Genomic DNA, 26,793 nt, shown 5'->3' with positions numbered 1-26,793 from the left:
TTGATTTCCATGACCCTCTCCATGGTTAATACATCCACACTACAGCTGAGTACTCTGAGTCCCACACTCCCAATGCACTCACAGTTCACAGAATTCTCAGTTGCGTTTCTCGGTGGCCACCAGGTCCTAGCATCCACAAGCTCTACTCTTCCCTCGTACCCACTCTAATAACACTTTCCATCATTTTAAACACCTTTCACCCCTGAACTTTCTAGAAAGAGTTGACATGGAGGGGATTCTTCCTAGAGTTGGAGAGTCTAGGACCAGAGGGCATAGCTTCAGAATACAAGGATGTCCCTTTAGAATAGGGATGATGAGGAATTTATTTAGCCAGAGGGTGATAAATCTGTGGAATTCACTGCCAGAGATGGCTGTGGAGGTCAAATTATTGGGTATATTTAAAGTGGAGGTTGATCGGTTCTTGCTTAGTCAGGGTGTCAAAAGTTATGGGGAAGGCGGCAGGAGAATGGGGTCGAGCAGGTTAGTAAATCAGCTATGATGAAATGGCAGAGTGGACTTGATGGACCAAATGGCCTAATTCTGCTCCTCTGTCTTATGGTTATATGGTTTCCTTCACTCAAGTTACCCAAACTGCTCTTCTTTTCTGAAGTATTGCTGTTAGGATCCAGTGGACAAATGATAGTCGACATTTTACACCAAGACCCTCCTGTGGACTGAGCACTAGAGCAGAGATAGCCAGTACTCTCCTCCTTATACAAATTACCTCACCTCTGTCTTTCAGTCCAGATGAAGGGTTTTGACCTGATGGCCCACTTCCCTCCACAGATGCTGCTCGATACGCTGAGTTCCTTCAGGAGATGGTGTTGCTCCAGATTCCAGCATCTGCAGTCTCTCATGTCTCCATGTAACCTACAGATGGATTAAACATTGAATAGTTCAGCATAGTATTGGCCCTTCGGCCCACAATGTTGTGCCAACCCTTAAACCCTCCCTCCCATATAACCCCCCACCTTAAATTCCTCCATATACCCATCTAGTAGTCTCTTAAATTTCACTGGTGTATCTGCCTCCACCACCAACTCAGGCAGTGCACTCCACGCACCAACCACTCTGAGTAAAAAACCTTCCCCTAATACCCCCCTTGAACTTCCCACTCCTTACCTTAAAGCCATGTCCTCTTGTATTGAGCAGTGGTGCCCTGGGAAAGAGGTGCTAGCTGTCCACTCTATCTATTCCTCTTAAGGATCAAAGATCAACTTTATTCACCATACATATTTACATGTATTAGGAATTTGCTGTGGAGTGTTGGTCAGGGTGAGGAATGCAACAGAAACAACATCCAATATTTATAAAGAATAAAGAATTATATAAAAATTAGGTTAGAGGTTAACATAGTGCGATAATGCAGGTAATAGATAGAGAGGGGTGTAGGGGTCTAATTAGAATGGTTGATCAGATTATCTACCTGGGGGAAGATGCTTTTAAGATGGTGTAAAGTTTTTGTTTTAATAGCACTACAGCACTTTCCAGAGGGAGATTTTGGAAAAGGCAGTTTGCAGGGTGGGTAGTGTCCACAATAATTTGACCCAGACACATACAGTGATGGTAGTCTGCAGCCATTGACCTTTTCTGCTGACCTGACAGTTCACTGTAGGTTGTGTATATTGTTGCACCAAACCAGCAGTGTAGAATTGCACCAGGATGTTCTGGGGAAGATGGATTCACTGAATCAGACAGTAATGGCTAATGTGAGGGTGCTCTTGTTGATGGCGGTGTAGAATTGCAAAGAATATGCTAGAGCTTCTCATTTTCTGTGACACCAGGTGCTGCCAGGAAGCTGAGAATGAACACCAAGGAGACAGATGTACAGTACAGCCGTTGGAATGACAATGCTCAGGAACAAGTCACCATAAACATCTCTGCGATTGAGACCACAGTATATAAAAGGTAAGGCTTGTCCACAAACCTGCCGTGTGCTTCAGTCCACATCACCAGCTGTTTCAACTCCAAGACCGAAGCTGCTGACAATCAAAAACACAATTAAATCATAAAGCTATACTATGTTAAATAAAACAGGAAATGCTGGAAATACTCAGCAGGTCAGGCAGCAGCTGTGGAGAATGAGGTAGGAGATGATATCACAGGTTGAAGAAATTTTAATGGAACTGCTTTACTTCAGATTTCCAACAGCTGCAGTATTCTATCTTTTGGTCTATTTACATTATGGGAGATTCCAGTGACAGATTTTCAATCAACCTTTGTAATGAAAATATTTTAAAATTCGTTCTATGTTCTTTTTGAATTTAGCAGTAATAAAATCCACAAAGTTCAAAGCATATTTATTATCAAAGTATACATCCTTGAGATTCATCTCCTTACAGGCAGCCACAAATTGAAGAAGCACCACAGAATCCATAAAGAAACCCCTACATAACAAGACCATCAGACATGCAAAAAAGGAGCAAATCATGCAAACAGCAAAAAGCAAACACATAACACACAAAACATTAAACACCAAACCGCAGAGTCCCCAAAAGTGAGTCCACAGCCATGAACCACCAAGGCGAGTAAAAGCAGCCCAGGAGCCGATGACTGGGGCCACAGCCACCATCAGTCAGTTCAGCGCTGTGTCAATGGCTTCAGACCACAGCTGCAGATCAAGTTCCGCATTGAAGCACCACAAACAAATCACACAAATAGTAAAGCTCGTTCAGTGCTGCGGACAATAAACATCAAACCACAGCCGAAAGTGAGTCCACAGCCATGGGAGACACTGTGTGTTAAAGGTTATAAGAAATAACTTTATTACAATTATATGAAGAATAACATATACAGAAAGAAAAGATATTTATCAAAATAAAGGAAGCAAAGTAATACTTACAACCAATCAGTAATGTAGCACTTAACATAATGCATTGCAGCGCCAGTGATAGACAATAGACAGTAGGTGCAGGAGTAGGCCATTTGGCCCTTCTAGCCACACCACCATTCACTGTGATCATGGCTGATCATACACAATCAGTACCCCATTCCTGCCCTCTCCCCATATCCCCTGACCCTGCTATCTATAAGAGCTCTATCTAACTCTCTTGAATGCATCCAGAGACTTGGCCTCCACTGCCTTCTGGGGCAGAGCATTCCACATATCCACCACTCTCTGGGTGAAACCTTTTGCTAAAGGTTTAGAACGCTGTTCTAAATGGCCTACCCCTTATTCTCAAACTGTGGCCTCTAGTTCTGGACTCACCCATCAGCGGGAACATTCTTCCTGCCTCCAGTGTGTCCAATCCCTTAATAATCTTATATGTTTCAATCAGATCCCCTCTCATCCTTCTAAATTCCAGAGTATACAAGCCCAGTCGCTCCAATCTTTCAACATATGACAGTCCCGCCATTCCGGGAATTAACCTTGTGAACGTACACTGCACTCCCTCAATAGCAAGAATGTCCTTCCTCAAATTTGGAGACCAAAACTGCACACAATACTCCAGGTGGGGTCTCACCAGGGCCCTGTACAGCTGCAGAAGGACCTCTTTACTCCTATACTCAATTCCTCTTGTTATAAAGGCCAGCATGCCATTAGCTTTCTTCACTGCCTGCTATACCTGCATGCTTGCTTTCATTGACTGATGTACAAGAACACCTAGATCTCGTTGTGCTTCCCCTTTTCCTAACTTAACTCCATTTAGATAGTAATCTGCCTTCCTGTTCTTGCCACCAAAGTGGATAACCTCACATTTATCCACATTAAACTGCACCTGCGTACATTTGCCCACTCACCCAACCTGTCCAAGTCACCCTGCAATCTCATAACATCCTCCTGACATTTCACACTGCCACTCAGCTTTGTGTCATCAGCAAATTTGCTAATGTTACTTTTAATCCCTTCATCTAAATCATTAATGTATATTGTAAACAGCTGTGGTCCCAGCATTGAACCTTGCGGTACCCCACTGGACACAGCCTGCCATTCCAAAAGGGACCCATTAATCACTACTCTGTTTCCTGTCAGCCAGCCAATTTTCAATCCATGTCAGTAGTCTGCCCCCAATACCATGTGCCCTAATTTTGCCCACTAATCTCCTATGTGGGACTTCATCAAAAGCTTTCTGGAAGTCCAGGTACACTACATCCACTGGCTCTCCCTTGTCCATTTTCATAGTTACATCCTCAAAAAACTCCAGATTAGTCAAGCATGATTTTCCCTTCATAAATCCATGCTGACTCGGACTGAACCTTCTACTGCTATCCAAATGTGTTGTAATTTCCTCTTTTATAATTGACTCCAGCATCTTTCCCACCACTGACGTCAGGCTAACCGGTCTATAATTCCCTGTTTTCTCTCTCCCTCCTTTCTTGAAAAGTGGGACAACATTAGTCACCCTCCAATCAGTGGGAACTGTTCCTGAATCTATAGAACATCGGAAAATGATTACCAATATGTCCACGATTTCTAGAGCCACCTCTTTAAGTACCCTGGGATGCAGACCATCAGGTCCTGGGGACTTATCAGCCTTCAGACTCAGTCTATCCAACACCGTTTCTTGCCTAATATAGATTTCCTTCAGTTCATCCTTTACCCTAGTTCCTTTGGCCATTATTACATCTGGGAGATTGTTTGTGTCTTTCCTAGTGAAGACAGATCCAAAGTACCTGTTCAACTCATCTGCCATTTCCTTGTACCCCAGAATCAATTCACCCGTTTCTGTCTTCAATGGCCCAATTGTAGTTTTAACTATTTTTTGCTATTCACATACCTAAAGAAGCTTTTACTATCCTCCTTTATATTCTTGGCTAGTTTACCTTCATACCTAATTTTTTTCTTGGCATATTGCCTTTTTTGTTATCTTCTGTTGCTCTTTAAAAGCTTCCCAGTCCTCTGGTTTCCCACTCATCTTTGCTATGTTATGCTTCTCTTTTATTTTTATACTGCCCTTTACTTCCCTCGTTAGCCACGGCCGCCCCTTACTCCCCTTAGGATCTTTCTTCCTCTTTGGAATGAACCGATCCTGCACCCTCTGCATTATTCCTAGAAATACCTGCCATTGTTGTTCCACTGTCTTCCCTGCTAGGGTATTGTTCCATTGAACTTTGGCCAGCTCCTCCCTCATGGCTCCATAGTTCCCTTTGTTCAACCGTAATACTGACACATCCAATTTTCCCTTCTCCTTCTCAAATTGTAGGTTAAAACATATCATATTATAGTCACTACCTCCTAATGGTTCCTTTACCTGGAGGTCCCTGATCAAATCCGGTTCATTGCACAACACTAAATCTAGAATTGCCTTCTCCCTGGTAGGCTCCAGTACAAGCTGTTCTAAGAATCCATCTCGGAGGCACTCCACAAACTCCCTTTCTTGGGGTCCAGTACCATTCTGATTCTCCCAGTCTACCTGCATGTTGAAATCCCCCATGACAACTGTATCATTACCTTTGCGACATGCCAATTTTAACTCATCATTCAATTTACACCCTACATCCAGACTGCTATTTGGGGGCCTGTAGATAACTCCCATTAGGGTTTTTCTACTCTTAGAATTTCTCAGTTCTATCCATACGGACTCTACATCCCCTGATTCTATGTCCCCCCTCGCAAGGGACTGAATATCATTCCTCACCAACAGAGCCACCCCACCCCCTCTGCCAGTCAGTCTGTCCTTTTGATAAGATGTATATCCTTGAATATTCATTTCCCAGGCCCTGTCCGCTTGAAGCCATGTCTCAGTTATTCCCACAACATCGTATTTGCCAATTTCCAACTCAGCCTCAAGCTCATCTACTTTATTCCTTATACTTCGTGCATTCATATATAATACTTTTAATTCGGTACTCCCCTCTCCTTTCATATCAATTCCTATTTCACTTGGCCATACTGTATGATCTCTTCTTGAGCTTTCTATTCCATTGATTCTGTTGTCCTTTTTACCTTTTCTTATTTTCACATTCCCTTTAACTCCATCCTTATATTTCCAGTTCATCCCCCCCCCCCCCACTACTTAGTTTAAACACATCCGTGTTGCAGTGGCAAACCTGATCACAGATAGGTTGATTCTTGCCGGTGTACGTTCTCCCTGTGACCGTGGGGGTTTCCTCCGGGTGCACTGCTTTCCTCCCACAGTCCAAAGGCATACGGGTTAATGATAGTAAGCTATGTTGGCACTGGAAGCATGGCAACAACTGAGTTGGTGTGTTGGTGGCTGAAGCAAAATGCAAAAATGGCACATTTCACTGTACTGTATGTTTCAATGTTTTGTTGTACATGTGACAAATGAAGATAATCTTTAATCTATCAAGCATATAATTCTGGAATGAACCTCAGGTGTCTAATAGTTATTCACACAGCCTGTCTAGCTTCACTCTGAGAAGATTCCAACTTATGCCAAGGAGCCTCTTTTCATACCCTTCCAAAATCCAACCTAAATTTTACTCCAGTGCTTTTGCATCCTCTAGTGGTGCCAAAGTGTACCTTCATACATCTTACAGCCTTCAGTCTCAGCACATAACTTACTTAGAAAGAGGGGAGGCAGCTCTGTGAAGAGGAAATCATTCTTCACTGGAATCTCATCGCAAGGTTGTGTGTCCATGCACATCCTCAGCCTATCACATTTCATTTTGTGTTACACACCACTGCACATAAGGAGAAAATGACTTTTAACTAATTTAACTTTTTCTCACACCGTAAAATATATGTACAGTACATTGTTTCAGGAAATCTGAGACATAATTCTTAGGTAGTTAAATGAAAAAATAACCATGTGACTGCTGAACAGACGTGTTGACAATAGTTTGGTTGTAATTTTGATTCATAAAACATAGATATTACAGCACAGTAAGGTTCTTCGGCCCACAATGTTATGCCGACCTTTTAACCCACTCCAAGATCAATCTAACCCTCTCCCTTCCACCTCATTCTTCATTTTCCTATCATCCACATGCCTGTCAAATGTCCCTAATGTTTTGTTTCAATTATTTGTTTGTTTGGAGATACAACATGGAGATGGCCCTTCTGGCCAAACAGGTCACACCACCTGTTTAACCATAGCCCAATCACAGGTCAATTTACAATCATCAATTAACCTACCAAACCATACATCATTGGATTGTGGGAGAAAACTGGAGTACATGGAGGAAACCACATTGTCATGGTTACAGCTTGCTTAGGACATCAGAACTGAACTCTGAATTCCAACCCCTTGAGTTTAATAGCGTCACGCTAACCAATACACTACCGTGGCACCCCATTTCATTTTTCACTTTCATTTCTTCCATATTTAGTTTCCTCAGCAAGGTTACATCCATTCCCTAACAAGCAATTTGCTAAGTCACCTGCAAGGCATTTCACAGGAAGGTAGGTGGAGACAATTTGACAGCAAGCCACACAAAATTTAGCATGAGCATTCAAAAATAAATTCCGCTCCCACAGTTTTCATTGGCAAGAAGATTAATATTGGATTATTTTTTAAATGGTTAAAATGCCTTTATAAACAGAGGATCATGGGCCAAAGGGCCTGTACTGTGCTGTACTCTTCGATGTTCTACATTCTAGTTTCAAAGGTCAAGAGGTTATGTTGAAACTTTCTGAAATTCTAGTTAAATGAAAGATCTGAAGCATTGCACATACTTCAGGTCGGCCCACTGTAGGAAGGAGGCTGAGGTGTAGAAGAGGTTTGCCAGGAAGCTGCCTGGTTTAGAGGGCATGTGCTATCATGAGGTGCTGGATAAACTTGAATTGCTTTCCTCTGGAGCATCAGAGGCTGAGGGGAAATCTGATAGAGGTTTATAAGATTATGAGGGGCATAGATAGAGTCGACAGGGGGCATCTTTTCTCCTGGGGTAGAAATGTCTAATACCAGAGGACATTCATTGAAGTTGAGGGGGGTAGGTTCAAAGGGTAAGTTTTTTACTCAGAGAGTGGTGGATGCCTGGAATATGCTGCCTGATATGGTGATAGTGGCAAATACATTAGCGGTTTATAAGATATATTTAGATAGGCACATGGATGTGAGGAAGATGGAGGGATATGGACATGGTGTAGGGAGGAGGGATTAGTGTTGGGGTTTTTTTTTAATATTTATTTTTTTGTTGCTTCGGCACAACATTGTGAGCTGCAGGGCCTGTTCCTGTGCTGTACTGTTTCTCTATGTTCTATGAATTTAAAAAAGGTTAAAGTCCCTTTATAAACAATGCTAACTGTTACAGAGAGAATAAGTAGTGGGAAATGAATTAAAGGTTGGATAAGACATCAGACTATACACTGAAGATTGACATTTGTCAATCAAGGGTATTTCAAAGGAACAGGGTTGCGGTAAAATAGTTAACGTAGAAACCATACAACACATTCTTTGGCCCACAATGCTGTGCTGGACATATACTTACTTTAGAAGTTACCTAGGGTTACCCATAGCACTCTGGTTTTCTAAGCTCTCTTAAAAGACCCTATCATATCCGCCTCCACCACAGTCGCCAGCAGCCTATTCCATGCATTCACCACTCTCTCGTAAAAAAAAACTTGCCCCTGACATTCCCTCTGTACCTACTCCCCAGCACTTAAAACTGTGCCCTCTCATGTTAGCCATTTCAGCCCTGGGAAAAAGCTTCTGACTATTCACATAATCAGTGCCTCTCATCATCTTATACACGTCTATCAGGTCACCTCTCATCTTCTGTTGCTCCAAGGAGAAAAGGCCAAGTTCACTCAACCCATTCACATTAGACATGCTCTCCAATCCAGGCAACATCCTTGTAAATCTCCTCTGCACCCTTTCTATAGTTTCCACATCCTTCCTGTATTGAGGTGACCAGAACCAAGCACAGTATTCTGACCAGAGTTCTATACAGCTGTAACATTACCTCTCGGCTCTTGAATGCAGTCCCACGGTTGATGAAGACCAATACATCGTATGCATTCTTAACCACAGAGTCAACCTGTGCAGCAGCTTTTGTTTACAAGGTGGGCATTGATGGCAGACCCAAATGCAGGACTCAGACACTGAAGTACTAGGAACAGGAGTAGATTTATTGAAATAGCAAGGTGAGTAAGGAAGAAACAATGCTGGACATTGACACACAGGCCCTGGACAAGACTAGGATTCAGGGCCTGGGCTAGGACAGGACATGGCCTGGAGGCACAGGGCCCAGGCATGGACTAGGAACAAGTGGCCTGGACAGGGAACATGGTACTCCCAGAACAGAGCCTGGACAAGGACCCGGAACCCAGGTCTAGGCTAGGACTAAGACTAGGAAAGGGTTAAAGAACCAGGACAAAGAACTTGGAACCTGAGCTAGGACTCAGAACCTGGGACTTGACTCAGGCTCAGACCCCAGATCACAGCGAGGATGAGACACAGCTACAGGACTGGACATGGAACTGCTGCACAGGATGAGAACACAAAGCTATGATTTGGACAGGATGAGTTTCTAGGGCTTGCCTCGACAGTATGAAGGAACACCAGCACCGGGCTGGGCGAGGTACTCCTGGGCCGGACGAGGAATCTCCAGGGCCAGGCGAGGTTCGGCTCAGCTCTTGGACTCAGCTTGGTTAGGCTCTTGGGTACAGAGCCAGGAATCCTCCTTGGAGCACACCGCCAGGATGAGGTAAACTGCCAAGTATACAGTCAATCCAGTACAGGACAGGGAATCTCCAGCACCAGGCTGGGCAAGGGACTCCTGGACCGGACAAGGACACAAAGCCTTGACTTGGTCTTGGGAGACTGGAAACACAGAGACACCAGACCAAGCAAGGCTTCAGAAGGAAGGGAAAAGTCCAGCTGCATCAAGCTGAATCCCGAAGCTATTTATGGAGGCAGCCCAAAATGAGAATCAGGTGCCTCAATTAAGGCACCCAATGGAACCAGGGAAAACCAGAAAACCCGGAATAAGGATCTTTGGACCACACTGTGAACCAGAATGCGGACATTAGGGACCAGACCATGACAGCTTTGAGTGTCCTATGGACACAGACCCCAAGATCCCTCTGATCCTCCACACTGCCAATAGTCTTACCATTCATAATATATTCTGCCATCATATTTGACCTACCAAAATGAACCACCTCACACTTATCTGGGTGAACTCCATCTGCCACTTCTCAGACCTGCTTGGCATCCTATCAATGTCCCACTGTAACCTCTGACAGTCCTCCACACTATCCACAACTCCCCCAACCTTTGTGTCATCAGCAAGTTTACTAACCCATCCCTCCACTTTCTCATCCAGGTCATTTACAGATATCATGAAGAGTAAGGGCCCTGAGGCAAACCACTGGTCACCAGCCTCCATGCAGAATATGACTTGTCTACAACCACTCTTTGCTTTCTGTGGGCAAGCCAATTCTGGATCCACAAAGCAAGGTCCCCTTAGATCCCCTGCCTCCTTACTTTCTCAGTAAACCTTGCATTGGGTACCTTATCAAATCCCTTGCTGAAATCTATATACACCACATCTACTGCTCTACCTTCATCAATGTGTTTAGTCACATCCTCAAAAGATTCATTCAGGCTAGTAAGGCACGACCTGCCTTTGACAAAACCATGCTGACTATTCCTAATCATATTATGCCTCTCCAAATGTTCATAAATCCTGCCTCTCAGACTCTTCTCCACCAGCTTACTGCAGTAAGACTCACTGGTCTGTAATTTCCAGGGCTGTCTCTCCTCCCTTTCTTGAATAAGGGAATAACACCTGCAGCCCTCCAATCCTCCAAAACCTCTCCTGTCCCCATTGATGATACAAAGATCATTGCCAGAAGCTCAGCAATCTCCTCCCTCGCCTCCCACAGTAGCCTGGGGTATATCTCATCCGGTCCCGGAGACTTATCCAACTTGATGCTTTCCAAAAGCTCCAGCACATCCTCTTTCTTAATGTCTATATGCTCAAGCTTTTCAGTCTGCTGTAGGTCATCCCTACAATTGCCAAGGTCCTTTTTTTATAGTGAATACTGAAGCAAAGTATTCATTGAGTACCTCAGCTATCTCCTCTGGTTCCATAAACACTTCTACTGTCACACTTGATAGGTCATATTCTTTCATGTCTTATCCTCTTGCTGTTCACATACTTTTAGAATGCATTGCAGTTTTCCTTAATCCTGCTCGCCAAGGCCTTCTCAAGACCCCTTCTGGCTCTCCTAATTTCATTCTTAAGGTTCCTCCTGCTAGCCTTATAATTTTCTAGATCTCTATCATTACCTAGTTTTATGAACCTTTCATAAGCTTTTCTTTTCTTCTTGTCTAGATTTACAACAGCCTTTGTACACCACAGTTCCTGTACCCTACCATTCTTTCCCTGTCTCATTGGAACGTACCTATGCATAACACAACACAAATATCCCCTGAACATTTGCCACATTTCTGCCGTACATTTCCCTGAGAACATTTGTTCCCAATTTTAGCTTCCAAGTTCCTGTTTGATAGCTTCATATTTCCCCTTACTCCAATTAAATGCTTTCCTAACTTGTCTGTTCCTATCCCTCACCAATGCTATCCCTATCTGCAAAATGCTGTCCCACTGAGAGACCTTACACCTGACCAGGTTCATTTCCCAATACCAGATCAAGTACAGCCTCTCCTCTTGTTGGCTTATCTACATATTATGTCAGGAAACCTTCCTGAACAAACTCCATCCCATCTAAACTCCTTGCTCTAGGGAGATGCCAATCAATATTGTGGAAATTAAAATCTCCCACCACGACTACCCTATTATTAATACACCTTTCCAGAATCTGTCTCCCTATCTGCTCCTCAATGTCCCTGTTACTATTGGGTGGTCTATAAAAAACATCTAGTGGAGCTTTTGACCACTTGCTGTTCCTAACTTCCACCCACAGAGTCTCAGTAGACAATCCTTCCGTGAGTTCCTTCTTTTCTGCAGCAATTACACTATCTCTGATCATCAGTGCCATGCCCCCACCTCTTTTGCCTCCCTCCCTGTCCTTTCTGAAACTTCTAAAGCCTGGCACTCTAAGTACCATTCCTGCCCCCGGACCATCCAAATCTCTGTAATGGCCACAACATCAAAAATCCAAGTATTGATCCACACTCCAAGCTCATCCACTTTGTTCATGATACTCCTTGCATTAAAATAGACACATCTCAAATCATGGGTCTCAGCGCGTCCCTTCTCTATCACCTGCCTATCCTCCCTCTCACATTGACTACAAGCTTTCTCGATTTGTGAGCCAAATGACCCTTCCTCCATCTCTTCAGTTTGGTTCCCACCCCCCACCCCCCCCCCCCCGCAGCAGTTCCAGTTTAAACACTCCCCAATAGTCTTAGCAAACCTCCCTGCCAGGATATTGGTCCCCCTCGGATTCAAGTGCAAACTGTCCTTTTCCTACCGGTCATGCCTGGTCCAAAAGAGGTCCCAATGATCTAGAAATCAGAATCCCCGCCCCTGCTCTAATTCCTCAGCCATGAATTTATCCTCCACCTCACTCTGTTCCTATACTCACTGTCGTGTGGCACAGGCAATAGTCCCAAGATTACTAGCTTTGAGGTCCCGCTTCTCAACTTCCTTCCTAACTCCCTGTAGTCTGATTTCAGGATCACTTCCCTTTTCCTACCTATGTCATTGATACCAATACGTACCACGTCCTCTGGCTGTTCAATTGAATGGAAGTGCCAAGCAGGAAATCTAAAACAGAGAATATTTACAAGGATGTTGTCAGGACTTGAGGATATGAGTAACAGGGAAAGGTTGACTTTATTTGTGTAGGAGAACGAGGGGAGATTTGATAGAGGTATACAAAATTATGAGGAGTATAGGCAGGGTAAATGCAAGCAAGCTTTTTCCACTGAGGTTGAGTTAAACTAGAGATTGTGGGTCAAGGCAGAAAGGTGAAATGTTTAAGGGGAACACAAGGGGGAACTTCTTCACTCAGATAGTGGGGGAGTGTAGAAAGACCTGCCAGAGGTAGGGGTACATGCAGGTTTGATTTAAACGTTTAAGAAAAGTTTGGATAAGTACATGGATTGAAGCTTCCTGTGGGATCGCTGTGATCTGCCTGCCAATACAATGCTGGGTCCTGTGGGATCTTTCTGTCTCACTGAATACAGTGCTGGGTCCGGTGGGATCGCTCTGATCTCACTGAATACAGTGCTGGGTCCTGTGGGATCGCTCTGATCTCACTGAATACAGTGCTGGGTCCTGTGGGATCGCTCTGATCTCACTCTGAATACAGTGCTGGGACCTGTGGGATCGCTCTGATCTCACTGAATACAGTGCTGGGTCCTGTGGGATCGCTCTGATCTCACTGAATACAGTGCTGGGTCCTGTGGGATCGCTCTGATCTCACTGAATACAGTGCTGGGTCCTGTGGGATCGTTCTGTCTCACTGAATACAGTGCGGGGTCCTGTGGGATCACTCTGATCTCACTGAATACAGTGCTGGGTCCTGTGGGATCGTTCTGTCTCACTGAATACAGTGCTGGGTCCTGTAGGATCGTTCTGTCTCACTGAATACAGTGCGGGGTCCTGTGGGATCGTTCTGTCTCACTGAATACAGTGCTGGGTCCTGTGGGATCGCTCTGATCTCATTGAATACAGTGCTGGGTCCTGTGGGATCGCTCTGATCTCACTGAATACAGTGCTGGGTCCTGTGGGATCGTTCTGTCTCACTGAATACAGTGCTGGGTCCTGTGGGATCACTCTGATCTCACTGAATACTATGCTGGGTTCTGTGGGATCGCTCTGATCTCACTGAATACAGTGCTGGGTCCTGTGGGATCGCTCTGATCTCACTGAATACAGTGCTGGGTCCTGTGGGATCGCTCTGATCTCACTGAATACAGTGCTGGGTCCTGTGGGATCGCTCTGATCTCACTGAATACAGTGCTGGGTCCTGTGGGATCGCTCTGATCTCACTGAATACAGTGCTGGGTCCTGTGGGATCGCTCTGATCTCACTGAATACAGTGCTGGGTCCTGTGGGATCACTCTGATCTCACTGAATACAGTGCTGGGTCCTGTGGGATCGCGCTGATCTCACTGAATACAGTGCTGGGTCCTGTGGGATCACTCTGATCTCACTCTGAATACAGTGCTGGGTCCTGTGGGATCGCTCTGATCTCACTGAATACAGTGCTGGGTCCTGTGGGATCGCTCTGATCTCACTGAATACAGTGCTGGGTCCTGTGGGATCGCTCTGATCTCACTGAATACAGTGCTGGGTCCTGTGGGATCGCTCTGATCTCACTGAATACAGTGCTGGGTCCTGTGGGATCACTCTGATCTCACTGAATACAGGGCTGGGTCCTGTGGGATCGCTCTGATCTCACTGAATACAGTGCTGGGTCCTGTGGGATCGCTCTGATCTCACTGAATACAGTTCTGGGTCCTGTGGGATCGCTCTGATCTCACTGAATACAATGCTGGGTCCTGTGGGATCGCTCTGATCTCACTGAATACAGTGCTGGGTCCTGTGGGATCACTCTGATCTCACTGAATACAGTGCTGGGTCCTGTGGGATCGCTCTGATCTCACTGAATACAGTTCTGGGTCCTGTGGGATCGCTCTGATCTCACTGAATACAGTGCTGGGTCCTGTGGGATCACTCTGATCTCACTGAATACAGGGCTGGGTCCTGTGGGATCGCTCTGATCTCACTGAATACAGTGCTGGGTCCTGTGGGATCGCTCTGATCTCACTGAATACAGTGCTGGGTCCTGTGGGATCGCTCTGATCTCACTGAATACAGTGCTGGGTCCTGTGGGATCACTCTGATCTCACTGAATACAGGGCTGGGTCCTGTGGGATCGCTCTGATCTCACTGAATACAGTGCTGGGTCCTGTGGGATCGCTCTAATCTGCCTGCGAATACAATGCTGGGTCCTGTGGGATCGCTCTGATCTCACTGAATACAGTGCTGGGTCCTGTGGGATCGCTCTGATCTCACTGAATACAGTTCTGGGTCCTGTGGGATCGCTCTGATCTCACTGAATACAGTGCTGGGTCCTGTGGGATCACTCTGATCTCACTGAATACAGGGCTGGGTCCTGTGGGATCGCTCTGATCTCACTGAATACAGTGCTGGGTCCTGTGGGATCGCTCTAATCTGCCTGCGAATACAATGCTGGGTCCTGTGGGATCGCTCTGATCTCACTGAATACAGTGCTGGGTCCTGTGGGATCGCTCTGATCTCACTGAATACAGTGCTGGATCCTGTGGGATCGCTCTGATCTCACTGAATACAGTGCTGGGTCCTGTGGGATCGCTCTGATCTCACTGAATACAGTGCTGGGTCCTGTGGGATCGCTCTGATCTCACTGAATACAGTGCTGGGTCCTGTGGGATCGCTCTGATCTCACTGAATACAGTGCTGGGTCCTGTGGGATCGCTCTGATCTCACTGAATACAGTGCTGGGTCCTGTGGGATCGCTCTGATCTCACTGAATACAGTGCTGGGTCCTGTGGGATCACTCTGATCTCACTGAATACAGTGCTGGGTCCTGTGGGATCGCGCTGATCTCACTGAATACAGTGCTGGGTCCTGTGGGATCACTCTGATCTCACTCTGAATACAGTGCTGGGTCCTGTGGGATCGCTCTGATCTCACTGAATACAGTGCTGGGTCCTGTGGGATCGCTCTGATCTCACTGAATACAGTGCTGGGTCCTGTGGGATCGTTCTGTCTCACTGAATACAGTGCTGGGTCCTGTGGGATCGCTCTGATCTCACTGAATACAGTGCTGGGTCCTGTGGGATCGCTCTGATCTCACTGAATACAGTGCTGGGTCCTGTGGGATCGCTCTGATCTCACTGAATACAGTGCTGGGTCCTGTGGGATCACTCTGATCTCACTGAATACAGGGCTGGGTCCTGTGGGATCGCTCTGATCTCACTGAATACAGTGCTGGGTCCTGTGGGATCGCTCTAATCTGCCTGCGAATACAATGCTGGGTCCTGTGGGATCGCTCTGATCTCACTGAATACAGTGCTGGGTCCTGTGGGATCGCTCTGATCTCACTGAATACAGTTCTGGGTCCTGTGGGATCGCTCTGATCTCACTGAATACAGTGCTGGGTCCTGTGGGATCACTCTGATCTCACTGAATACAGGGCTGGGTCCTGTGGGATCGCTCTGATCTCACTGAATACAGTGCTGGGTCCTGTGGGATCGCTCTGATCTCACTGAATACAGTGCTGGGTCCTGTGGGATCGCTCTGATCTCACTGAATACAGTGCTGGGTCCTGTGGGATCACTCTGATCTCACTGAATACAGGGCTGGGTCCTGTGGGATCGCTCTGATCTCACTGAATACAGTGCTGGGTCCTGTGGGATCGCTCTAATCTGCCTGCGAATACAATGCTGGGTCCTGTGGGATCGCTCTGATCTCACTGAATACAGTGCTGGGTCCTGTGGGATCGCTCTGATCTCACTGAATACAGTTCTGGGTCCTGTGGGATCGCTCTGATCTCACTGAATACAGTGCTGGGTCCTGTGGGATCACTCTGATCTCACTGAATACAGGGCTGGGTCCTGTGGGATCGCTCTGATCTCACTGAATACAGTGCTGGGTCCTGTGGGATCGCTCTAATCTGCCTGCGAATACAATGCTGGGTCCTGTGGGATCACTCTGATCTCACTGAATACAGTGCTGGGTCCTGTGGGATCGCTCTGATCTCACTGAATACAGTGCTGGATCCTGTGGGATCGCTCTGATCTCACTGAATACAGTGCTGGGTCCTGTGGGATCGCTCTGATCTCACTGAATACAGTGCTGGGTCCTGTGGGATCGCTCTGATCTCACTGAATACAGTGCTGGGTCCTGTGGGATCGCTCTGATCTCACTGAATACAGTGCTGGGTCCTGTGGGATCGCTCTGATCTGCCTGCGAATACAGTGCTGGGTCCTGTGGGATGGCTCTGATCTGCCTGCGAATACTATGCTGAGTCCCAAGCTCCGAAGGGATCGTTCTGATCTCAGGCTGGTAAGAGTGGTTAGCAAGTGTAGTTGACTGGAGCAAATCTGTACCACACAACGATAGCCGTCACCGGTGTGTGTGCTTCACTGTCAGGGTCTGTGCACCGAAACGATCGATCAGATTGGGGGATTATGTGTCATCACCACAGAGTCGTGCAGGCCCTTCGGCCCAACTGGTCTATGCCAACTGAGACGAATATGGAAGCTAGTCGCATGTACCAGTGTTAATCATTGATTTATCTATTTATGTATTTATTTCTAGAGAATCGGTGTGGAACAGGCCAGTGAGCCACACTGCCCATCGATTTAACTGCTTACAGACTGCAGTGGGAATTGATTGCCTGTCACTGGCACTGTAAAACATTTCGTTAATCGCTACCTGCCATGCCGCACCACCCTATATTCCCCTAAACCTTTCCAATCTATGTACCTTTCTAGGTGCCATTTAAGTGTTGTTAGTATACCTACCTCAACCGCTTGCTTTGGCAACTCTTTCCACAGACTGACCACCCTCTGCGTGATCAAGTTGTCCCTCATTTCCCTTTCACCTTAAGCCGCTAGTCCTTATCCTTCCAGTTTCTGCATGTTCCGCCTTCAGACGTAGAACATAGAACACAGCATCGAGGACATCTTCAGAGGTGATTCCACAAAATGGCAACGTCCATCATTAAGTCCCCCATCACCCAGGACATGCCCTCTTCTCATTGCTACCATCAGGGAGGAGGTACAGGAGCCTGAAGACACACACTCAACATTTCACTGCCATCAGGTTTCTAAATAGACAATGAACCCATGTACCCTACCTCAATAGTTTTTTCTTTCTATTTTTGTTCTCTTTTCACACATTTTATATGTATTAACCAAAATCTACTAAATGGGGGAGAGAGTTGAGTTTCCTGTCTTTAGCAGACATAAAGGAGGTGGTTTACCTCTTACGCAGAACTTGAAATCACTAAAACTCAAGATGTGGAAACTTTCATAGCCATGTATTTACAGCCTGCTTCACATACACTAACTATAAACACACAGTGGATTCCAGTTAATTGGGACACATCAGGACCAGTAGACTTTGGTCCAATTATGCGGCTGCTCAATTGGCCTAAGTTTCATGGAAATAGTTAAAAAGGTATAAAGAAGACAAACTACTGTTTAACGGAGTAATAAGTATGTATTTAAACAAATTAGAACATTACCAACACTACCAATGGTTGTCTGTCATATCCAACAATGACAGGAACCCTGTGTGGGAGAGTTTTTAAAGTGAAAAGTCCATTGCACTGTGGCAGTTCCACTCTCTCGTGCTCAGAAACCTGGGTCCAGAGGTATGAGTAGTGGTCATAACTGGGGACTTCCTCGATTGCAGTAGATGATCATCACTTCTTTAGTCATGCCCTTTGCTCTCCACGGATCGCTCCCGTGCCACCTTCCTGGCCAGTGGATCTCACTGTAGGTCTCATCCGCCGGAGCTCACTTCACGAGCATGTCCCTATCTCACTGGGGTACGAGATCTGTGGGCTATCCTGGTTTAGCCTGCCTACCAAAGCATTGTACTGGGGTATTGCCAGTTTTACATACAAACGGCTGCTTGGGCCACAGGTGAGAGCGCAGGTAACATTCAAGATGTTTGTCAATACCTTCAAATTCTTCGTAGTTCCTAACTTGTTGAAGTAGTGAAATTGTTTCTTTTTCACTGCTGGCCATTCTGGCATCTCGGCCTGAATGCCTGAAACTGTGGTGAGCAGAACAGTTCCGAATTGTGTTGCTGCTTAAATCTCACCAGCTATCAATGAGAAAGATCACTGCTTTCTGACACAAACACACACAACTGATGCAATTTAAAATCAGTTTGCTCTAAGCACAATGTAGTGTCTAATAGGCATGCAAGCGCTAGTTAGAAACTTCAGCAACAGACTGTTGGTGCCAGTGAATAAAGCCAACAATTGGCAACGTCCTGCTGACAGTTTGCAAAACTACTTCTTTTGCTTCCTCTTCTTTCAAGTATGATTACATGCGATTGGAACCTGCGACATTCAATTTGATGGTGTGTTTTGGGGCTGATTGAGCGATCTGGTGCTCTGCTGTGTCCAAGGGAGTTCGGTGAGGTTTGGACCGGAGGCATGGTAGCAATAGCCAGGGCATGAACTCACGATCAACTCCATTGCTTCTCTCTGATTGAGGCGTCGAGCAAGGCTGAAGTCAATGAAGACAAGAGTGAGTGTGGCCTGGTGCGTTTGACCAGCCTTTCTCTCCCTCTGTGAGCTGCTGTCGGAGGAAAGTGCGGGAGCCTTGGGATCCACATTGCAAGGATTGATCAGTGAGGCTGTGGACTCGTTTTGTGGGACTCATGTTGCATGTGTTCCTGGATTCTGGTTGCTCTTTTATTTGCTGTTTTTGAATGGTTCCATCGAGGTGATCAATGCACCATCAATAACTCACTCTGAGCAGGGGGCGTGTCCAGACAGGTATATGTAGTTCACCACAGTGATCAATGTGGTCTGGGGGCTTCGGTAAAGAATACTTTGCTCTGCAACCTGCAGTGGACAAGCGACACTAAACTGAATACGACTGGGCTCCTGCTTTGATGTTTGATGTTCTGTTTGTCGTTTGCTCGCTTTCTGCCATTTGTGCAATCTTGGTTTTTTTTACGCGTTGGGGGTTAACGTTTTCTGGAACGGGTTCCATGGTGTTTCTTAGTTTCATGGCTACCTGCAGGAGGGCTGCTCTCCGAGTTGTATTCTGCTTGCGTATTTTGATCATAAATGCACTTTGAATCTTTGTCCTAAAAAGGCAGCATAGTCTCCCAAACAAATGAAGGGATTCCCAGCTATTTTCTCAATATTTACATTAGACTAGATTAGAATCCACTGTGCCGTGGCCACAAAACATGAAGTCATGACATGAGGCTCCCCGTCGGTCAGCGTCGACCATAGATGTTGCGTCCTAGCTGCCTGCGTGATGCGCAAGCCAGGGCTGTATCATATGTTATCTCTCCATGCAGCTGATGAACCCAAAAGAATGGCCAGTCAGTGTTGAGCTCAACATAGGACAGACTTAGGTATTCCAGCTCCAGATTTTTCCTTGGAGTTTATTCTGAAGCTTCCACATGAGTGGAAGGCAGTGGAGGTTTGAGATCAGAGATTTCCTTCTCCTAGATTTGCTGCCAACCACAGTTGACGAGCCTCATCTGTCTGAAGTGACTGGTTTTAAGGCACCAATAACCCACATTTACCCCTTCTCCTGTCAGTAGAAATGGTTCTGCTGGGCTTAGTCGCTAAGCCGCATGTGAAGGCCAGGAGCTGGACTTGGGTGTCAGAGGCTGTTTGAGACACAGATTATCCCCACTACCACCTCCAGCTATAACAAGCTTAAGGAACCATTTCATGACATAAGCCAGTGATATTAAATCTGATTCTCATTCATTACAGCATGCTACAGGCCATTCAGCCCACAATTTTGTGCCGACCTTTTAACCTATTCAAAGATCAATCTGACCCTTTCCTTCCACATAGCCCTCCAATTTTCTATCATCCATGTGCCCAGCTAAGAGTTTGTTAAATGTCCTCTACCACCAACTCGGCAGTGTGTCCCTTTTTATACTTTATGTATAAAAACCTACCTCTGACCCTCCCCCCGAATTTTCCTCCAATCACTTTAAAGAAATTGAACTACACCCGAAAACCTCCTCCTCTTCCCTTGACATTTTACCTCCAACCCTTTTTAAAAATGGCTTTAGTTGCATGGCACTAGACATTCTGCAGATAGTCAACACCTCTCTCTTCTATCAGGCTGCCCCAGAACACAGCAGTCATTAACTCTGTTCTGAAAAAGAACAACCTAGATGCCTCAGTAATTAATAACGACAGGCTGAGATCAAACTTACCATGTTTAAGTAAAATCATTGAAAAGTTCCAGCTTTTGGGCTCTAAGTGGCGTATGGATGTTTTCCAGTCGGGATTTCAACAACACCGAGTCTGCTCCGGTCAGGGTTGTAAATGACGTCTGCTTAAACCATGGTGATGGTAATGTTTCAGTTCCGGCTTTACTGGATCTTAGTGCTGCTTTTGACACAGTTGATTATGGCATATTACCAGAAACAGACTGGAAATCTGGGTGGGACTTTCTGGTACAATTGTAAAATAGTTTAAATCCTATTTACAGGACAGGGACTATTTTGTATCGATTGGCAGCTGCATGTCGATTGGTCCTCAAAAACAAGTATACTGCTTTGGATACTTTTGTGGGGGATGACCTCCTGGGAGAATGCCATGGGAACTGGGTTACAGGCACTGAGCACGGGTTCATGGTGCAGAAGGGAAAGAGAGAGAGGAAGAGAGCAGTGGTGATAGGGGACTCGATAACCAGAGGAACAGACAGGAGATTCTGTGGATGTGAACGGGACGCCTCTCAGGTGCCAGGGTCTGGAACGTCTCAGATCGCATCCACAACATTTTGGAGGTGGAGGGGGAGCAGCCGGATGTCTTGGTACATATTGGTACCAATGACATTGGAAGGAAAAGTAATGAGAAGCTAAAAAGAGAATTTAGAGAGCTAGGTAGAAAGCTGAGAAGCAGGGCCTCCCAGGTAGTAATTTCTGGATTGCTGCCTGTGTCATGTACCAGTGAGGGTAGAAACAGGATGATTTGGCAGATAAATGTGTGGCTGAGGAGCTGGTGCAGGGGGCAGGGCTTATTGGATCATTTTAGGGATCTCTTCTGGGGGAGGTATGACCTGTTCAAAAGTGACGGGTTGCACTTGAACCCAGGGGGACCAATATTCTTGCGGCAGCTGTTGGGGAGGGTTTAAACTAATTTGGCAGGGGGTGGAAATGAAGGAGTTCAGGAAAGGACAGATGGTAAAAGTAAAGCTAGCGTGCAGTCAGATTGTCAGGAAGGGCAGACAGGTGATGGGACTTAGTTGAAGCCAACAGGCTGAGTATCAAAACATTAGGGATGTAGAATCAGAAAGGAGAGCAAATACGGTACACAGGGTGTTGTATCTAAATGTGCGTAGTGTAAAAAATAAGGTGGTTGATCTTGTTGCACTATTACAGATTGCCAGGTGTGATGTTGTGGCCATCACTGAATCATGGCTGAAGGGTGGTTGTAGTTGGGAGCTGAATGCCTAAGGGGTAGGAAGCTAGGCAGAGCGAGAGGCGTGATTCTACTGGTAAAGAATAGAATCAAATCAGTAGAAAGATGTGACATAGAATCGGAAGATGTTGAATCCTTGTGGTTTGAATTAAGAAACTGCAAGTGTAAAAGGATGTCGATGGAAGTTATATACAGGCCTCCCAACAGTGGCTGGGAGATGGACCAAAGATTACAACAGGAAGTAGAAAAGGCGAGTCAAAAGGGCAATGTTATGGTAGTCAAGGGAGATTTTAACATGCAGGTCAATTGGGAAAATCTGGTTGGTAATGCATCTCAAGAGAGTGAGTTTGTTGAATGCCTAAGAGATGGCTTTTCAGAGCAGTTTGATGTTGAGACTACTAGGGAATCAGCTATACTGGACTGGGTATTATGTAATAAACGAGAGGCGATTAGGGAGCTTAAGGTAAAAGGAGCCAGTGATCACAATATGATTGAGTTCAACTTGAAATTTGATAGGGAGAAAGTGAAGTCTGATGTAGCAGTATTTCAGTGGAGTAAGGGAAATTACAGTGGTATGAGAGAGGAGCTGGCCAAAGTAAATTGGAAGGAGCTGCAGGCAGGAATGTCAGCTGAGCAGCAATGGCATGCATTTCTGGGAAAAATGAGGAAGATGCAGGACATGCGTATTCCAAAAATGAAGAGGTAGTCAGATGGTAACACAGTACAACCATGGCTAACAAGGGAAGTCAAAGCTATTGTAAAAGCAAAAGAAAGGGCATACAACAAAGCAAAAATTAGTGGGAAGATAGAGAATTGAGAATTTTTTTAAGCCTACAGAGAGCAACTAAAAAAATCATTAGAAGGGAAAAGATTAAATATGAAAGCAAGCTAGCAAATAATATCAAAGTGGATATAAAAGTTTCAAGTATGTTAAAAATAAAAGAAATGAGGGTGGATGTAGGACCACTAGAAAATGATGCATGAGAAATAATAACAGGGAACAAGGAGATGGCTGATGAACCAAATGAGTATTTTGGTTTAGTCTTCACTGTGGAAGACACTAGCAGTGTGCCTGATGTTGTAGTGTGTAAAGGAAGAGAAGTAGGTTCAGTTACTGTTACAAGAGAGAATGTACTCAAAAAGCTGAAAGACCCAAAGGTACATAAGTCACCCAAACCAGATAAGCTGAACCCCAGGGTTCTGAAAGAGGTAGCATTAGAAATAGTGGTGGCATTAGAAATGAACTTTCAAAAATCATTGGACTCAGGCGTGCCAGAGGACTGGAAAATTACAAATGTCACTCCACTCTTTAAACAAGGAGGAAGGCCATTACAGACCAGTTAGCCTTGCCTCAGCGGTTGGGAAGATGTTAGAGTTAATTGTTAATAATGAGGTGATAGGAGTACTTGGTGACACAGGACAAGATAGTACAAAGTCAGCATGGTTTCCTTCAGGGAAATTCCTGTATGAGGATCCTGTTGGAATTTTTTGAGGAGATTAGGAGATTAAAGGGGATGCAGTGGATGTTGTATATTTGGACTTTTAGAAGGTGTTTGACAAGGTGCCACTCATAAGGCTGCTTACCAAGTTAAGAAGCCATGGTGTTACAGGACATTTACTGGCATGGTTAGAGCATTGGCTGATTGGTAGAACACAGCGAGTGGGAATAAAGGATCCCTTTCTGGTTGGCTGCCAGTGACTAGTGGTGTTCCACAGGGGTTGGTGTTGGGACCACTTCTTTTTGTTAAAGTCTGTCCCGAGCCATATAGGCTCAGCAGGCCAGTGCTTATTTCCGGTTTCCATGGCGTGAAGTGACTGAGAGTACGAGACTCTCCCCCGGATAGGACGCCAGTCTATCGCGAGGTTAACCCCCCAGCATTTTTGCTGGTACCCATTTTTAGTTGGGTGGACTGGAGCAATGTGTGGTTAAGTGCCTTGATCAAGGACACACACACTACCCTGGCAGGGGCTCGAACTCACGACCTTCATATCGTTAGTCCAGCACCTTAACCACTTGGCCACGTGCCACACATACATAAATGATTTAGATGATGGAATTGATGGCTTTGTTGCCAAGTTTGCAGACAACATGAAGATTGGTGGAGGGGCAGGTAGTGTTGAGGAAATAGGTAGGATGTAGACTTAGACAGATTACAAGAATGGGCAAGAAAGTGGTAAATGAAATACCATGTTGGAAAATGCATGGTCATGCACTTTGGTAGTAGAAATAAATGTGAGGACTACTTTCTAAATGGGGAGAAAATCCAGGAATCTGAGATGCAGTGTGTCTTGGGAGTCCTCGTGCAGAACACCCTGAAGGTTAACTTGCACATTGAGTTGATGGTGCAGAAAGCAAATGCCACATTAGCATTCATTTCAAGAGGTCTAGAATACAAAAGCAAGAATGTGATGCTGAGGCTTTATAAGGCACTGGAGAGGCCTCACCTTGAGTATTGTGAACAGTTTTGGGCCCCTCATCTTAGAAAAGATGTGCTGGCATTGGAGAGGGTCCAGAGGAGGCTCACAAGGATGATTTCACGAATGAAAGGGTTATCATACGAGGAATGTTTGATGGCTCTGGATCTGTACTCGCTGGAATTCAGAAGGATGAGGGAGGATCTCGTTGAAACCTTTCAAATGTTGAAAGGCCTAGACAGAGTAGATGTGGAAAGGATGTTTCCCATGGTGGAAAAGTCTAGGACAAGAAGGCACAGCCTCAGGATAGATGACACCCTTTCAAAACAGAGATTCTGAGAAAAAATTCCTTTAGTCAAAGGGTAGAGAATTTGTGAATTTGTTGCCACATGCAGCTGTGGAGGCCAGTTCGTTGGGTTTATTTAAGGCAGAGATTGATAGGTTCTTGATTGGACGTGGCATCATAGGTTATGGGGAGAAGGCTGGGAACTGGAGTTGAGGAGGAAAAAGTAAAGGACCTGCCATGACTGAATGGTGGAGTAGACTGGATGGGCCAGATGGCCTAATTCTGTTCCTATGTCTTATGGTCTTATGCATATCTGACCAAACAATAACAACATGTGGATTGCCTCAAGGGTCCATATTAGGGCCTCTTCTGTTTAATATATACATGCCCTCTGTAGCTCAAATCATGGTCAGCAACAAAATATCTTACCGTAATTATGCTGATGACATTCAGATTTATATAACCATGTCATCAAGTGACTATGCCCCCATACAATCACTAAAAAACTGTATTGAACAAATCACTGATTGGGTAAACCAAAATTTCCTCCAGTTAAGCGAAGAGAAAACTGAGATAATTGGTTTTGGAGCCAAAAAACAATGATTAAAAGTCAGTGCTCACTTAGAATCCCTGTCATTACAGACCGCAAAGCAAGCCAGACGCCTTGGTGTTGTGATGAGCTCCAATTTAAATCTTAACTCCATGCTAAGACAATTGCAAAGTCAGCCTACTACCATCTTAAAAATATCGTGAGAGTTAAAGGGTTTGTGTCTCAGAAAGATCTAGAAAACCTCATCCATTTTTAGTAGGCTCGGCTACTGAATGGCACCTCTGTAAAAGTAACCCTCAGGTGTCCAGAGCTCATTCGGAACACTGCTGCTGGAGTCCTCACTGAAAGCGGAATGTGTCACTCCAGATTGCTACTCTGGCTTCCTGTCCATCAGAGGACTGACTGAAATATTATTACTGGTTTATAAAGCACTGAATAGTCTAGGGCCAAAATACATCCCTAATCTCTTGCTGCAATATGAAACTTCCCTGAACTCTCAGGTCAGCTGGGGCAGGTCTGCTTACCATCCCCAGGGCCAAATCTAAACATGGTTTTTTTTTAATCAAAATATACTTTATTCAAAAATAAAATTAGGTACAATAAACCATTCCATGACTCTCAGTCCTTTACAAATGTTTCCATTACAGTCTTTACATTCCCACACTTTTGCCACCCAGGTGGCATTCTATTATTCCATATTTACATACAGTGGTTTCGGGGTATACACCCCGCCACCCACCCCTCAACTCCCACGGGAGAAGGACCCTAGCAGCTTTTAGTAACTGTGGTCCACATATCTGAAATAACCTTCCAGAGGACCTGAAGCCTGCCCTAACTTCAAGCTCTTTTAAATTGAGGTTTAAAACTTTTCTTTTCACTGTAGCTTTCAATTAGAATCTCCTGCACTGTAACTTTTATTTCTTAGTTTTTATGTGTGGTTTTATTCTCTTTATATTGTCTGAAATTTGATGTTTGATTTTGTTTTATGTAAAGCACTTTGAACTGCCTTGTGTTTGAAAAGAGCTATACAAATAAACCTTAAAATTATGCCCCCTTTTATTAGCCCTCTTGCCCTGGGAGAAAATCTCTGGCTATGCCTCTTATCACCTTGACCTCTATCAAGTCAGCTCACTTCTTCCTTCGCTGCACGTTTTAGTATATCTGCTTGTTTTACACTACCCTGCTTTGACCTGACTTTGACTGAGAATTCTTTTGTCTATTTCCTCCCTCAGGATATACAATAAACTATGCACCGGGAGACTAGGCATTGCCATGAAAACCCTCGGTGGAGTGGCGATCTCTGTAATCATCTTCATCATCGGATACATGACAGGGTACTATGTGCACAAGTGCAAGTAGACATGGTGGAAGCCTGAGGTGACTGCATGACTACAGGTGTACCAAGAAAGTGTCACAGTATCAAACCTTCCTTCAGGTCTGATCCTTGCAGCAGCTGAATGAGGCTATGTGTAAATGATTTCAGTCTGTTAAAATTCCAGAAAAAAAAATCCTTTTTTCTTTTTAGCTTTGGTTTCAAAAGGCATCTGACCAGTAAATTATGGAGCTGTCATTTACCTG

The 26,793-nt window shown here is 45.2% G+C and overlaps 1 long non-coding RNA gene across 1 annotated transcript; it reads right to left on the bottom strand.

Annotated features, from left to right (window-relative positions):
• Positions 1–1,922: 1,922 nt before the first annotated feature.
• On the bottom strand, positions 1,923–26,441 carry LOC132382290 (uncharacterized). The gene is made up of 5 exons (XR_009508275.1): positions 20,755–26,441; positions 12,543–12,588; positions 6,470–6,588; positions 5,992–6,158; positions 1,923–2,734 (listed from the first exon to the last, which is right to left on the bottom strand). It is a non-coding gene; the product is annotated as an uncharacterized LOC132382290 (long non-coding RNA).
• Between the last annotated feature and the right edge of the window lie 352 nt (positions 26,442–26,793).

The sequence above is a fragment of the Hypanus sabinus genome, chromosome 27 (genome assembly GCF_030144855.1).
Source record: "Hypanus sabinus isolate sHypSab1 chromosome 27, sHypSab1.hap1, whole genome shotgun sequence".
Taxonomy (NCBI): Eukaryota; Metazoa; Chordata; class Chondrichthyes; order Myliobatiformes; family Dasyatidae; genus Hypanus; species Hypanus sabinus.
This window is presented reverse-complemented; position numbering and strand designations above follow the sequence as displayed.